The sequence below is a fragment of the Phlebotomus papatasi genome, chromosome 1 (genome assembly GCF_024763615.1).
Source record: "Phlebotomus papatasi isolate M1 chromosome 1, Ppap_2.1, whole genome shotgun sequence".
In the NCBI taxonomy this organism is placed as follows: Eukaryota; Metazoa; Arthropoda; class Insecta; order Diptera; family Psychodidae; genus Phlebotomus; species Phlebotomus papatasi.
In genome coordinates, this window is record NC_077222.1 from 100,850,877 (window position 1) to 100,866,356 (window position 15,480).

Consider the following 15,480-nt stretch of genomic DNA (forward strand, 5'->3'; position numbering starts at 1 on the left):
TACCTCATATGCACCTTTCATTACTTCGCACATATGTACTTATTGCACATAAGTCCGGAGTTGCAAGTTGTTTCACATAAAATGGGACTATGGCAGGAATTCCTAAGTTCACCCTTTTATGTCCTCTTAGCATTTTTATATATTCATGTACTATACATAGTTGCATACGTACTACACTACTAGTAATATTGGGTAGCAGTTTAGTTTGGATACATACCGCAACTGCATAAATACCTCATGTACTTTGGCTCGTCGGTTTGTCTCTAAAGTCCCGGATATATTTTGCAACAAATGTTTAAAATGATAAATTGCTTTTTAGTGGTTGGTATTACAACTGTTTAGATTTGATCTCACCAATACCAAAACTCTCATAAGCAATACCTCTCGTGCATTATTGTTGGGCCCTAGGAAAATGTTTAGAGAAAGTGAGATTTGTTGATAAATCCCTTTTCTTCACCATACAAACTCATAACTATTGATCTGCTGCATATTGAATTATTAAACAAATCTTATGATTAATTTGGTAAACTTCTTCCACAAATCTCTGTGCATGGAATGGGCATTACTTGATGATTCTCTTTGATTTTTGGAAGTGTTTTAGAAACTTCTAAAATTATCATTACAATTTGAAATGAAAATAAACACTTTTTGAATGCTTACAACAGAGAAAACTCTTTGCATTATTTTTCATTTCTAAACCAAAACAAAGCGTAAAATGTATGAACATAACTTTTGGCATGAGTTTTTTCAGTTATGCTCAAAACTTTTTTAACACTTTTATTTTTGATAAAAATTAGATTTTTAAGATAATAATTTTTGCCTCCTATCTCTTGAGCAACATTCATTCCTTGCGATCTTCACGTCTAATACGGGTATCACACTGGAGGTTTAATCTAGTTCCCGAACCTCTCGAAATCCTCAATAACAAGCAATTTTATTAATTTTTCAAAGTTAAATTTGTGATTTGCTTTTAATATCTAAACTTAAGTGAAAATTTTCAAGCTAAGCAATATAGCTATGTATGTCCTAGGTCTGTCTGAAGCCCGTACATGGTTTAGCCATATGTCTTAGTTTAGAATTTCACAAGGGGTAACTAATTCCCATTTTTTCTGACAAGGGTTTCTGGTTTCTCGGGTTTCGCGATGCAGAAATTGGTTTTCTCGGGTTTCGTGATGCAAAAAGTGGGTTCCTCGGGTTTCGCAAAGCGTTTCTCGAACAATTGACGAGGGTTTCTCAATATGAGTTACCCCTTGTAATTCCATGACCAAATATATTTGAAAATAACTTGGAATTAAATACTAAGGGCAAATAGTGCATTGTGCATTAGATTTTGAAAACAAATCACCAAAACTGCTTGTGATTTAGGGTTCCAAAACCTTCAATAAAGAGGTTTTCGAACTAAAGGTTTAGCCCAGTTTTCGAATGCATCAAAATCCTAAACAAAAACCAATTATATTGGTTTTTCGGAATCTAATAGAACATTTGCCCTTAATAATTCAATCCTAGGTATATTTTCCAAAAAATCTTAACTAATAAGAAATTATAGCAGTTAAGCCAAATGGCTAAGCCTTAGGTCTGAAACCCGTATAACTCTAAGATCGTCTTCAGACTAGAGGTATAGCCCAGTTCCCGAAAGTCTCAAAACCTTAAACAGCAACCGATTTTATTGATTTTTCAAAATGTAATAGGTCATTTGAACTTAATAATCCAATCCTAAGTCAAAATTTTCCAAAAAATCTTGACTGATAAGAAATTATAGCAGTTAAGCCAAATGGCTAAGCCTTAGGTCTGAAACCCGTATAACTCTACCCGGGCTAAACCTCCAGTCATAAACCCGCATACATCCCAACCTGTGATACTAAAATAATCCATATAAATTCTTGGCTTTCGCTTTATATTGAATATTTCAATATTATTATTGTTTATTTAATATTTGATTTTAATTTTAATGCTCGAACTCCACAGAGAGAGCAATATAATAACTCCACGATTTTGAGTTATTATGCAGAACTTTTGAGAATGAAAGGGACGTGAATTTTTACTTTATTAAATTTTCTTGATCTAAACGGTGTGCCGGAGCCATAAAAAATTATTTAATCAGTAAAAAATGAATTTTGGTAAATAAAAGAACTCAAATCTGGCCTGTAGAAAAACGAATTTTATCAGTAAAAATTAAATTCAATGAGTAAAAAGATAATTGTCGTCACTAAAAATGCATTACTTGTCAGTAAAAAAATTGGGCAGTCGGAAAATAAGTTTACTCAGTAAAAGATCAATTTTAGTCTGTAAAAAAATTGATTTTGGCCAGTAAATAATCGATATTGTGTAGTAAAAAATTCAATTTTGGCTAGTAAATGAAATTTTTTTCTCAATAAAAAATAGTTTTTAATTAGTAAAAATTCAATTTGGGTTAGTTAAAATGGTGTCAGTAACAAAACAAAATTTTACCAAAACCTAGACAAATTTGATCATTAGAAAATTTAGAGGGAAGACAAAAAGTTTTTTTCAAAAAAGAAAACATATTTTGTTTTTTTCAATACCAGCACGTTAGATGGTAATTGTATAAATTAGACTCATATTTTTGTAGGCTTAGTCTTGATACTGACTAAAATTTATCTTTTATGACTCTGGCACACCTTTTAGATGAAGAAAATTTCATGTAATCTAAATCCACATCCTTTTCTTACTTAAAAATTTTACATATGCCTATCCTACTCCTTACCACTCTTCTTCTTCTTCTTCTTTTGAACATCAATCAAAATTACATTTAGTTCGGTCCGATTTTGAGTTCTAAAAAGTGGGATAGACTGAAGCAAATCTTTCGAGGAAGAAACGGACGTGAATTTTGATTTTATGAAATTTTACTAATTAAAAAGATGTGCCAGAGGCATTACTAATCAAAATCGTTTTTTTATGGCGCCGGCACACCTTTTAGATCAGGAAAATTTCGTAAAATTAAAATTCACATCTTTTTCTCTCTCAAACGTTTTGTATATGTCCATCTCATTATTTGTATTCAAAATTCGATTGAACTAAATTAAATTTGGTGTAACGTTTAAAATAAGAAGAAGAGTGCAACAGAGTAGGATAGACTTAATGGCTTCGGCACACCTTTTAGATCAGGAAAATTTCATGAAGTCTAAATTCGAATTCCTTTCTATCTCATACGGTTTGCATATGTCTGTCTCATTTTTTCAGACTCTTCTTCTTCTTTTAAACATGACTCCAAATTCAATTTAGCTCAATCAAGTTTGGAGTACGAAAGAATGGGATAGACATATGCAAAGAGTGTGAGAAAGAAAGGAATGTGAATTTTGATTCCATGAAATTTTACCGATCTAAAAGGTGTGCCGGAGCCTTTATTAACCAGTTTGAAATTATTACTGACCTAAATTACAGTTTGACTGACCATTGTAACATTTTTACTGTTCAAAGATTATTTTGCATTTTTTTTTAAATTTAGAGATTAGTGGGGCACCTTTGAATTGGGGCACCTTCGAAATAGGGGTTTTTCGCCTATTTTTAAATGGAATTGAACCTTAGCTCAACGAATCAATTCTGAAGCTAAATTGCATTATGATAAAGCTCAGTTTCATTTGAAAATGGGAGAAAAGTGCCCAATTTCAAAGGTGTCAAAAATGATTTACCCAAGAATTTTGTGTGAACGTTTTAATGAATTAACTTTGTATAACGTTTTAGGTTATTCTTTTGCCTATTCTGTGATTAAAATAAGACTAAAAACCATGGAAATTCTTTAGGAAAATTGAAAGTTTTCCAAATAGTGCACAGACAATGAAGGTTGATGACCATAATATCCTACAATTATCAAATTGATCGATTATCACAGCAGTAAAAGTATAGTCCTAAATGTTAATTATGTAACCTGGGCATGAATCAATAAATTCAATTCAATTCAATTCAAAAGAAAACAACAAATAAGAAATGAAAGGAATATTTACCTTTTGAAATCATACCAAAAAGCTCAAGAAACTCGCAGAATGTTCTTAACTCTACCATTCCTACCATCACTATGTATAAAATCTTTCATAGTAAAGTTAAAATTGAATTTTTTCCAGAGTCGTTGTTTTTGATCATTTTTAATTAAATGAGTCTAAATTTAGCAAATGAAGGAATTTTGGCGTCTTCAGACTATAAATCACCCATTTTCCTTTGGCACATTCCTCGATAAATCTATAACCTAAAGAGGGTTTATTCCACTTTAATTGGATAACGAACCACCAAGATCCGGGGAATGGTCAAATGTTTTGGGCGGGGAGAGGATTGTGAAGAAGTTCCAAGAAAAGGGGTTCCCGACATGGTTCCCGAAGTGATAAAATATTGTTTCAAAGTGCCTCTTCCATCGATGTGGCCCATCTAAAATTTCACGAGAGATCATTGAGTGGTTGACCGGTCGGCCGTAAATCCCCGGCACAGGAGGGACACAATATGTTCATTAATTTAATTTGAGCCCCTCTCTGGTCAGGTGACACCGTGTGATTGAACACGCTGCGGTCTCCAGAATGAGAAATAAACGCTCCAATGAATCGCTGACGATTGCCCTTCTCCGCCGGGACACGAAAATCGAGTGTTCTGTGGCCACTTTTGGGCGCCCCCCCTCCATATGGATAAATGCCCTTTCGCACATAATGACATCGATTAATTCCATTCTATTCGTGCCAAAATTTTACCCATCCGCCGGATGCTATTTCATCTAATCATTGTTTATTGATATTTAAATGATTGATTTCTCGTTAGCGCCACCCACTTCACCGAAATTGCTATCATTTTTGGAGGATTAAACTGCAATTTTGATTGCAATTGGCGGTTTTGAAAATTCGGTCTGGTGTTGAAATAAATTTAGAAGCTTAAAGTTATTCTAAATGCAATGTGGGGCAGTTTCAGGCAAATAAAGCATATTGAGAATCATTTTCTGAATGTCTATCAACTTAATATTCAAGCCATTTAAGTTCACTGAGTCAAGAACTAAGTCCACTTTGTCTAGGTTAGGGGCTAATTATTTGTTTATTCGAAAGTCTTCCCCTGGATTAATTATTCGAGTTTTACAAGATCTTTCGCTTATAACTTAGCAATTTTATGTTTGAGTTTGAATAACTGTATTAAAATTATTATTGGTCAGTAATGAATCTGGTAGATCTATCCCATTCTTTCGATCTCAGAATTAGATTGAACTAAATTGAATTTGGCGTGATGTTCAAAAGAAGAGTTCGAAAGAGTGGTATAGGCATATGCAAAATATTTAAGTAAGAAAAGAATGTGGATTTCGATTACATGAAATTTTCCTGATCTAAAAATTGTGTCAGAGCCATTGAAGGTCGAATGTCAACCACTTTGGAAGGCCCATTTTTCAACTGATTTGGTTATAAATTAAGATTTTTTGGAAAGGTATTGAAATTCTGAACCCGGCTGCATCGGTTTTCATCAGTAATGAATCGGTTAAGCACCGATTTGTGAATAATTTTTTCGGAAATTTTTTTCTTGACCTGGAGTTTGCTCCCGATCTAGAGGTCAAACCGGTCAAACGGCAAAGCATATCGTCTTCCAGTCTTCCTCTAACTCCCCTCTATCTCCTGAGAACCATGCTTTTTCGATTTTCCTTAAAGTTGGCCCAAGCTTTTTCAATGATTTTCGGATATGTTTTAGAGGTAGTCCATTTCGTCCAAACATACCTATGACCGGAAAATTCGCCATTTTGAATCGGTCTTCATCTGTAATGAATCGGTTAAGTACCGATTTTTTTGATCTTCAAAATCTTTTGTGATTTAAATCAGTTTGATCTCTAGTAGACCAATAAGCACCCAAAGATCATGCAAAAAACTAATTCATGGAGAGCTCTATCTCGTGAGTTCGAGCATTCCGCAAAGCTGGAACGCTTTGCCATTTCTTTTTAGATATGTTTTAGAGCAAACCTGTGCTTGTTAAAAGTCGTGTAATATCGGAAATTTGTGTTGATAATTCTAATGGAAATTACAGACAGCCATACTGGTAACACTAATCCCGCTTATTTACAGTGCCATGATGAATATATTTGCGCCAAAAAGACATAACAGAAATAAAAACTCATATAGAAAGAAATAGTCTTCTTGATAACTTTGTCGTAAGACGGATAGCTGTTCACTACGTATCCTTTTATTTTAATCTCGCAGGAATACAAAGAAATTAAATACAAATATCACTTCAAATTCAAATGGAAAGTTCTTAAATCGCGCGTAATTCAACTGTGTGAGAGAGATAGAGACACAAATAACTCACTTGACAAACATCTGGCGGCACTGCGGTTGAAAAAATCACTGAAATGCGACAAAATATTAGGTGAGATTCTTAACAATCTCACCTACTATAATCCTAACAAAATTTCATGTCCTCCGATCGCGCTCAAACTTGGCCAAAATGTGTTTCGCCACTTCCTGATCACGAATATATGGGGGGCTAAGTTACGTTCCCGGCCGGCCGGCCGTCCGGCCGGCCGTCCGGCCGCTCTTTGGAGCTTAATAGCTCCTAAACTAAAAAAGATATCGACTTGCGGTTTTCGGCAAAGGTTAAATATCGTATGAAAATTGCAACATGGTGCATTGACCCCCCACCCCCCACCCCTCCTTCCGCCATTTTGAAGACCCCCCTTTTTTTGTTTTCTCAATAGCTCCGGCCCTATGGCATCGAGCAGGCTCAAATTTTAGTATGTTATAGATGGGTCTTAGAGATTTCCATCAATACCAAACTTAAGGTCCCCCGACCCCCCTGACCCGAGCTATAAGGGTCCAAAAAAATTTTCTTAAAATGGCCATAACTCCGGTTCTAATTGTCAGAATTTAAAAAATGAGGGCTTTTTGGAAAGCTCTCGTGAAATGCCACTTCCTCTTCTAACATCGCAAGTTCATAAAACCACCGCTAGGGGCGCTATTATTAAAAAGAAAATTTTTAAATCTTAAAAGTTAAATAACTCAAAAATTCCTTATGCGATCGGGTTGAAATTTTAGTATGTTGTAGCCGTTGATTATACCTATCAAACAAAAAAAACCTTAAGTCGATCCATAACCCCTGACCCGAGCTATAAGGGGTCAAAGTTCGAACATTGACCGGCCTCTATCTCCGGTTCTAATTAACATAGCGGCCTAAATTTTACCTTTTTGGTTTCGTCTCGATGAGCACTTTCAGATGGAAGTTCAAAAAGTCACCACAGGTGGCGCTGTGATAGCGTCAAAATTCATCGAAATTCAAAGTCACTTTTCTCAAAAACGGCATTGTGCAAGTTAATGAAATTTTAGTATGTTGTAGTCCAGTCTAGAACGTTTCCAAAATGGTGCGTATGTGCGCTGTGGTTAAAACAGAACCGGAGATATGAGGGGTCAAAGTTCACAACATTCAAAAAATCATATCTCCGGTTCTATGTGACCGATTTTGATGAATGAGGGCTCAAACGAAAGATCTCACCAAATGCTACAACTTTCTAGAATATTTGAACTTCGTGGGACCAACACCAGGGGCGCCACAGTCGAAAAACCAATTTCAATATCACATAACCTCAATTATCTCGACTGTCGCTTAACCGATTTTGATGATTACTTCGACATAATTGTAGAGCACATTTGTCTCTACATTTCGTCCATACATCATTTTCCACTCAGACCACGCTATCACTCCGATTTTGCCGTTTAAGTGTGAAAAAATTGATTTTTCCAATAATAACGCTTTGAAATCACTCAGATGCCAATTTGACTGCCTCTACTCCACCAAGACACTTAAAATAGGGGTTTAAATGGAAAGTCCCGCAAAATACAACAATTCTTTGATATAGTTGAAGTTCAACAAATGACTACTCGGGGAACTCTGGATGAAAAAACGAGTTAAGAAACAAAAAACCTCGATTATCTTGACTTCTGAGTAATCGATGAGATCATGTTCTATAGGAAAATTATAGAGAACATTCTGGTCTACATTTCACCCATATAACACTTTTCTGTCAGTTCATCCAAATCCTTGATATTTTGGTTGAAATACAAAATTTGTATAATTTCACGAATTTGATTCAAGATAACTGAATGGCGTCTCCCAACTTCAGCTCTAAATCGAATTTGCATGCACTCCGAGTTAGCTCACGTTAAGAATCTCACCTACATAAGCCGGTTAGGATTATCTGTCCCTTTTCTTCTCTATTTTATCCTTATTAGCAGGTCGTGTCCCTTCTTGTAATATGTGCTTTTGCATTCCTTATTAACCAAAATAGTGTTGTACAAAAGGATTTTTCTCAAACCTATCCTGAATTTTGGGACAGCTCATAAGAATATGAGTCTTCCAGCTCAAAATTTGATCCCAATGCTTTTATTGTAATATCGACAAGTATTTACAATTAACCCAAATAGCTGTATTCAACTAAATTATTAAAAGCATTTTCTTGTGAAAATGACTTAACTCTAAGGAATTAAACAATTTTTACATTAAAAAACCTCTCATTTTCTCTACGTGAACAGGTCTGTTTTAGAGATTATACAGTTGGACATTTCGGCCTTATACGAAAATCAGGTTGAATCGGTTGAATCCTCTCAAGGATGAACTAGCGCAATTGATTTCAGAGGGATATCTCCTGTGATTGCCAGTGAAAAGGTTACAGTAGAGTCTCGCTATAGGCCATCGCTCTATAGTCCTCAATTTATCGACCGTTGATTTCAAAACACTGATTTTAAGTAAGGTTATGTTTTTTAGTATGCGACATGCATAATTATTTTAATATTTTTGGCAAACTTTATTAAGTAGTTGTGATAATTATGATCCACAATGAAGAGAGCAAGGACAAGTACCACAATCGCAAAGAAAGTGGAAACCCTCGAGCAATTTCAATACTAAAAATCGTTGATAATTTTAAAACATTACATGGACTATAGTGCGACCCAAGTGTCAAATTTGAAACCAAATATGGACTATAGCGAGACTCTACTGTATAATCATCCTGAGAAAAAAAAAACTCTTTTTTGGTTTTGACCAGAATTTCTTTTTGACATTTTATAAAGGTCGTTTTTGTACAATTTTTAAACTCACTCAGCTAAATTGTGTTTTCAGAGTCTTTCTTAGGGATCGTATGGTTCATGGTGTTCCAGATTCGTTTAATCATTCCTACTAACGGTTTTTCAAAAGGCTCTGCAGAGAGTATTTTTCATCCTAATGGTATCATGAGGGCTCCTTGGAAAGGTCTTGGAATTTCCGATAAAACTGAACCAGTTCCAATCGGTTATGAACCGGTGGTGAATCGGTTCATAATCGGTAACTAATTTCTATCCAAAATTCAATTATATTACTCCCAAGGTGAATTTTGAGGAATATTATAAGTGATTTATAAATTAGTTCGACTCGGTCGTGAACCGGTAATGAACTGGGGAACTATTTTGGGGAATCTTTTGAGTGATTTATGAATCGTTTCAAATCGGTTGAGAACCATTAAACTGTAAGAGAACATACTTTTTAAAGTCACGACTTCTAGTACTTCGTGAGGGCTTAAGTAGACTGAGGTTTATCCTCCATGCCGAAAAGAGACACAGGCTGATCCTGAAGAATACTCAGCTAGAAAAATTTGGCGGTATAGGATCAGCCCAAACTATCATACACTGAGGATTTAGGATTAAGGATTAGCGTTTTTAGCGTAAATTTCTATTAAATGTGCACACTTTGTAATTAAAAGACTTCTTAAGTGCAATATCAATGGATTTTTTCGTACAGAAAGGAGCACTCTGACCGTCCCATTACTCCAATCTTAATGCTTTTTAAGATTTTGAAACATTGTGTACCATTACTCTTCATGTTTTTTCATCCAATTCACTTTTCGAAAAGCACCCAAAAACACCTAAAGTGAAGCCTTTTATTTTCAGCACTGGCGCTGATGTCGCCTAATCCCCTTAATTTCACTAAACCTAATGAATTTAGAAGATCAGCCTGATCCTCCAAATTATGGGCTGATCCGTGAGTGTATCAACACCAATCCTCATTTTTCGGTCTGATCCCTAAGCCGATCCCTGTGTCTATTTTGGGCTTTAGGGGCCCTAATAGACTTATGCCGAAAATAGACACAGGCTGATCCTCGAGAATACTCAGCTCGAAAAACTTGGAGGTAAAAGATCAGCCCAAACCATCATACACTGAGGATTTAGAATCAAGGATTAGCATTTTTTACGTAAATTTCAATTAAATTTTCATTCAAGCAATTTTCGTAAATTGCTGAAATACATCTTAAGTGAAATATCAATGTATTTTTCATACAAACAGGATTACTTTGACCTTCAAATTATTCCTAATGAATTTTAAGATTTTGCGACATTGCGTACCATTACTCTCCATGTTTTTTCATTCATTGACATTTCGAAAAGTACCCAAAAACACTCAAAGTGAAGCTTTTTATTTTCAACACTGGCGCTGATGTCGCCTAATCCACGTAATTTCACTAGACCTCACGAATCTAGAAGATCAGCCTGATCCTCCAAATTTTGGGCTGATTCCTGAGTGTATTGGCACCAATCCTCATTTTTCGAGCTGATCCCTAATCCGATCCCTGTGTCTATTATGGGCTTTAGCGGCCCTAATAGACTTATGCCGAAAATAGACACAGGCTGAGCCTCGAAAATATTCAGCTTGTAAAAATTGGGAAGGAAAGAATTAATTCTTTAATTAATTTTAACAAGCTAAATATTTTCGAGGATCAGCCTAAGTCTATTAATCGGTCTTCAGACTAGAGGTTTAGCCCAGTTCCCGAAGGTCTCAAAATCCTATATAGCAACCAATTTTATTGTTCTTTTTTGGAATCTAGTAGAACATTTGCCCTTAATAATTCAATCCTAAGCAAAATTTTTCTAAAAAATCTTGACTGATAAGAAATTATAACCGTTAAGCCATATGGCTAAGCATTAGGTCTGAAGCCCAAATTAGGGCCCTAAGGCCTGCGACACTTTGCTACCCCTTTATATAGAATTCTAGATTTTCACTCATCAAAAATTAATATTTTACTTGCTATTTTTTACTACTAATTCAGTTATTTGTCTTTAAATTACAATAAAATTGAAACATTATTTCATTTTATCAATAGTTTTTTTTTTAATGAATTGAAAGCAATAAAGCATGAATATAAATTACATAGGCAATTAGTATTAAATTATGAATTTCGGTGTAGAATGAAATAATTTTCACTACCAATCAATCAGTTGACCAATTCTGCAGGAGATTGAAAACCAATCCTTCACATATTTTGAATTTTATGTACCCTCATAATTTATAGTTAAGTGCGAAGTTTCGGTAAAATAGCAATAAATATGTTTTGAGAAATGTCGGATGAACAGGTAAATAAATTCCTCATCAAAGTCAATCTGGTTAATTTTATGTTGAAATAAAAAAAAATTCTCATCGTAAATACCATCCTCTTGTAATGAAATTCTGTATCTTTGGCCTCTTTAATGCTTTTCGTGGATGATGGTGGCTGGGAGTAAAAAAAAAAAAAGAAAATGCTCCACATAACTTAAAACATCGAGATTTTCCATTAGCGAATTTTCTGCTGAGTGATTCGAGCTACCATAAGATATTTGGTCTTGCCGGCTAATTCGAAGCTTTGTATAATTATTGATTCAAATAATGGGTGTTTATTTTTCATGTTTTTCACACTCGCCTAAACTTTAACTAGAGCGATGTTCTTTTATCTTTTCCAAAAGATTATCCCAGGGAGAGAAAGGGAGAGGATAGAAACGAATGCAGCTGGTGATTTTCCTAAACATACATATTCCTATGGCTCAACTATATATATTCAAGGGGGGAAAATCTTCAGAGATAAAGAGAGTTTTAGCTTTTTTTTCTTGCTCCCTAACCCCCAGAAAAAATAAACAAACACCACGCAATGGATACAGTCAGTATAGGAAATGGACATTCTAGCTCTGAAATAGAAAAGTTTCTTTGTTAACTCACTTTGACTGTTGAAAAAAATGAATTAATTCTTAATAAAGACAAAAATTTTATATATTTATTTTTATATTTTATTTTTATACATTTTCTCCATTCCATTTCTTTTAAATATTCATAATTTTGTACCCGAACTGTTCATGACGTTGATAGTTTAATTCAGGACAACAACAAAAAAAATATATTGCATAAAATAAAACAGCAAAGAGGGAGTATTTACATCAAATTGATGTTGTATACTTCAGTATTGATTGATGTTGTCCATATTTTTCTCCCTCGAAAAGAAAATTATTTCAGCAAATTTTTCAAACCTCCCACGGAATTTTTCTTTTGAACCTGGACTGCGATGTCTGGGATGACTCCAAAGAGGCGGACTTTGTGATTGCACATTGACTGCAACTCCAAGAAAATTTGTAGATTAAATGTTTTTCATCAGACATTTGAGGAAAAGAAGACTCTGCCTATTTCCACCACAATGTGTTAATGGTAATTGACAGTTATTTCCTTCACAGAGCTCCTTCGAGCGATGGGTGTTAAGAAATTAACGATATACAGAAGTCATATCGTGATAATTATTTTCTAAATGTGTGTTCTTCTCTAGAAGAATCAGAGAAATAAACGAAATATCGTCGTCTGAGGCCACACCGATTTTTTTTTCATGTTATATTAGTTAATATAAACAATGATCTTTGGTTTGGGTGGCTTTAGTGTTTATTGAAGGAAGGGCATCTGGTTTTATCCTATTAATTATTTCCACATTTACATAAAATTGTACAAGGTTTTATCTATTACCGCAAAGTCATCTCCCCTATGCCACTATGAAAATGATTTGTGCCTAACTATTTATGTCTAAAATTAGCAATTAATTTGGATGAAAATTTATCAATAGCTGAAGTTCAGGAATGCTATTGGATTCTTGGTAATTCTTTGTGCTACGTTTTTAGGTGGTGGTGATGGCATGAGTTATGACCAGTAGGGGAATTCTGTAACCGTATGGCATTGTCATATGACAAATTTCGAATTTTTATGTGGTGAATTCGAGAAATCTATTCGAAAAGTCGACTGAGAGCTTCGTAGAGCTTCTTGCAATATCAATTTGATGCTCACTGGTCTTTAATATTGTCCTGTTCCGGAATTTACTAGCAAAATTTGTCATATGACATTGTCATATCGTTACAGAATTCCTCTAGAGCAGAGGTGTGCAAGAATCGTTGAAACCGAATAAACGTCAAAATAAGTTTGTTCTTGTAGCGTTTTCGTCATTGACGTGTGTGTTTCATTTGACGTGTATTCGGTTTCAACGGTTCTTGCACGCCTCTGCTCTAAAGGGGTCGAATTCTGTAACAATATGACAAAGTCATATGACAATTTTCAATCTTATTTGTAAAATCGCGAGAACTTTTCGAAAAGTCAATTCATTAATCACTGAGAAATTTATGCACGTCTCTGTAATAGGTAATCGATTCGCTGGCCTTGATTGCCGTTCAGAACCCGGAAATGACTCGGAAAATTTGAATTCCTTTTCAGAACTGAACTTGGCTGGCCTCCTAGAAATCTTTAATTTCCTAACAATTTAAAATTGGTTTATTTGATATTAAGATTGATATTAAGTGAATTTTTAAAAAAAAAGTATTTGACCTATTTGACTAATGCGAATAAGAATTCAAGAAAAAGATGGCAAAATGACTCACGACTTTTTTATTGGAATTTTATGTATTAAAAAAAAGTTCAAACATGTTTTTACATGACTGACATGTACAACCTGAGAAAGAGCTTTTCCACCGTTTTGCTCTGGAGGTTAGTCACCAACGCTAAAACGGCGGTGGACGCTGAAAACTACAGGGAATCTCAGTAAAACGAAACTGTACTTCGAAAGCATTGTTGATGATTAAAAGACAATGGGCAAAACGGTCCTACCTTTCGCCACGAATGAGACCTATCCGACCTATCCCATCGAATAGGTATTGGCAAAGGTAAAAACTTTTGTTCCGGGACCAACCCCAAAATTATGTAGAAAAAGCACTAGAGCATAAAACATATATATAAGAATTGTAATGATTTTTTGCAAAACTCCTTTTATACAATAACGGTTAATCGTATATTGGTCCTTTTAAGAATAATTTCTAAATAAGGACTCAAACAAAATTTTCCTGGAACAAACCATATCTTTTTCTCTTCATTTTCCCTGCAATTTTGCAGATCTTACTTATAAATATTATATTATCCTTCAAATTCATAAAAGAGGATTGTATCCTTTTTTATGAAGGAATGCTCTTGTGCAGTGATATTCTTCTTAAAAAAAAAGAGTTAAAACCTTTAAAGATCGCAGGGTCCTAAAAGATACCGTTATTTAAATATTATGAGTAATAAATTGAGAGAAAAAAAATATTTTAATTAATTATTTAGTAATTATTTTTACTGACCAAAATGGATTTTTTACTCACTTTGATTTTTTTCTGATAAGATTTATTTGTGACTAGCCAAATTTTATTTTCTTTTGCTGACCAAAATTGTATTTTGTATTGACCAAAATCAACTGCTTTACTGACTCAATTTGATTTTTATTAAAAAGAAATTTATTGATTAAATTTTATTTTTCTTATAACAAAATTTGTTTTTCTATTGTTGTCCAAATTTGATTTTTTAAGCAAAATTCCATTTTTTACTGACCAAAATCAATTTCTTTACTATCTAAATTTTATTTTTTTACTGAGCAATATTGTATTTTTTATTGAACAAAATCGATTTTTTCGACTAAATTTAATTTTTTGTTGACAGAATTATTTCAAAAAAATGATTTTTTTGCCGGACAAAAGCGATTTTTTTGTTGAATGAATTTGGTTTTTTTGTTAACAAAATTTGTTTTTCCACCGTTCGTTGGCAAAATTAGATTTTTTTATTGAACAAAATTGCAATTTTGCTAACCAAATTTGATTTTATTCTTCTGATAAATTTTATTTTCTATACGACAAATTTTTTTCGTGACTAACAAAAATCGATTTTCAGTTACTCAAATTGAGCTTTTAGACCCCCAAAAGCGATTTCTATAGGTACTGATTAAATTTTATTTTTTCCCTTTTTTCCTCATTTTTTATACCAAATTTTATTCCTTTCAGTAACCAAGATTGTATTTTGTACTAAACTAAAATTATTTTTTTACTGACTCAAATTGATTTTGAACTAACAAATTTTATTTTATTTTATTATTTCTAATAACAAAAATCTGATTTTTTTTACTGGATAAATTTCGTTTTTGACTTGCCAAACAAAATTTCATTACTGATCAATATTGTCTTTTTATTGACCAAAATTGTATTTTTAATTAACAAAATCAAATATACAGACTAAATTTGATTTTTTTTTACTAACTAAATGTAATTTTTCGGCAGACCAAATATTTTTTCTGGCAAATATTCTATTTGTATTTTTATTGACTAACTGATTTCTTATAGAATGAATTAAATTTTTTTAATCATAAATTTTGTATAACTGCTAATCAAATTTTACTTTAAACTGATTTTTTTTTATTATTTTATT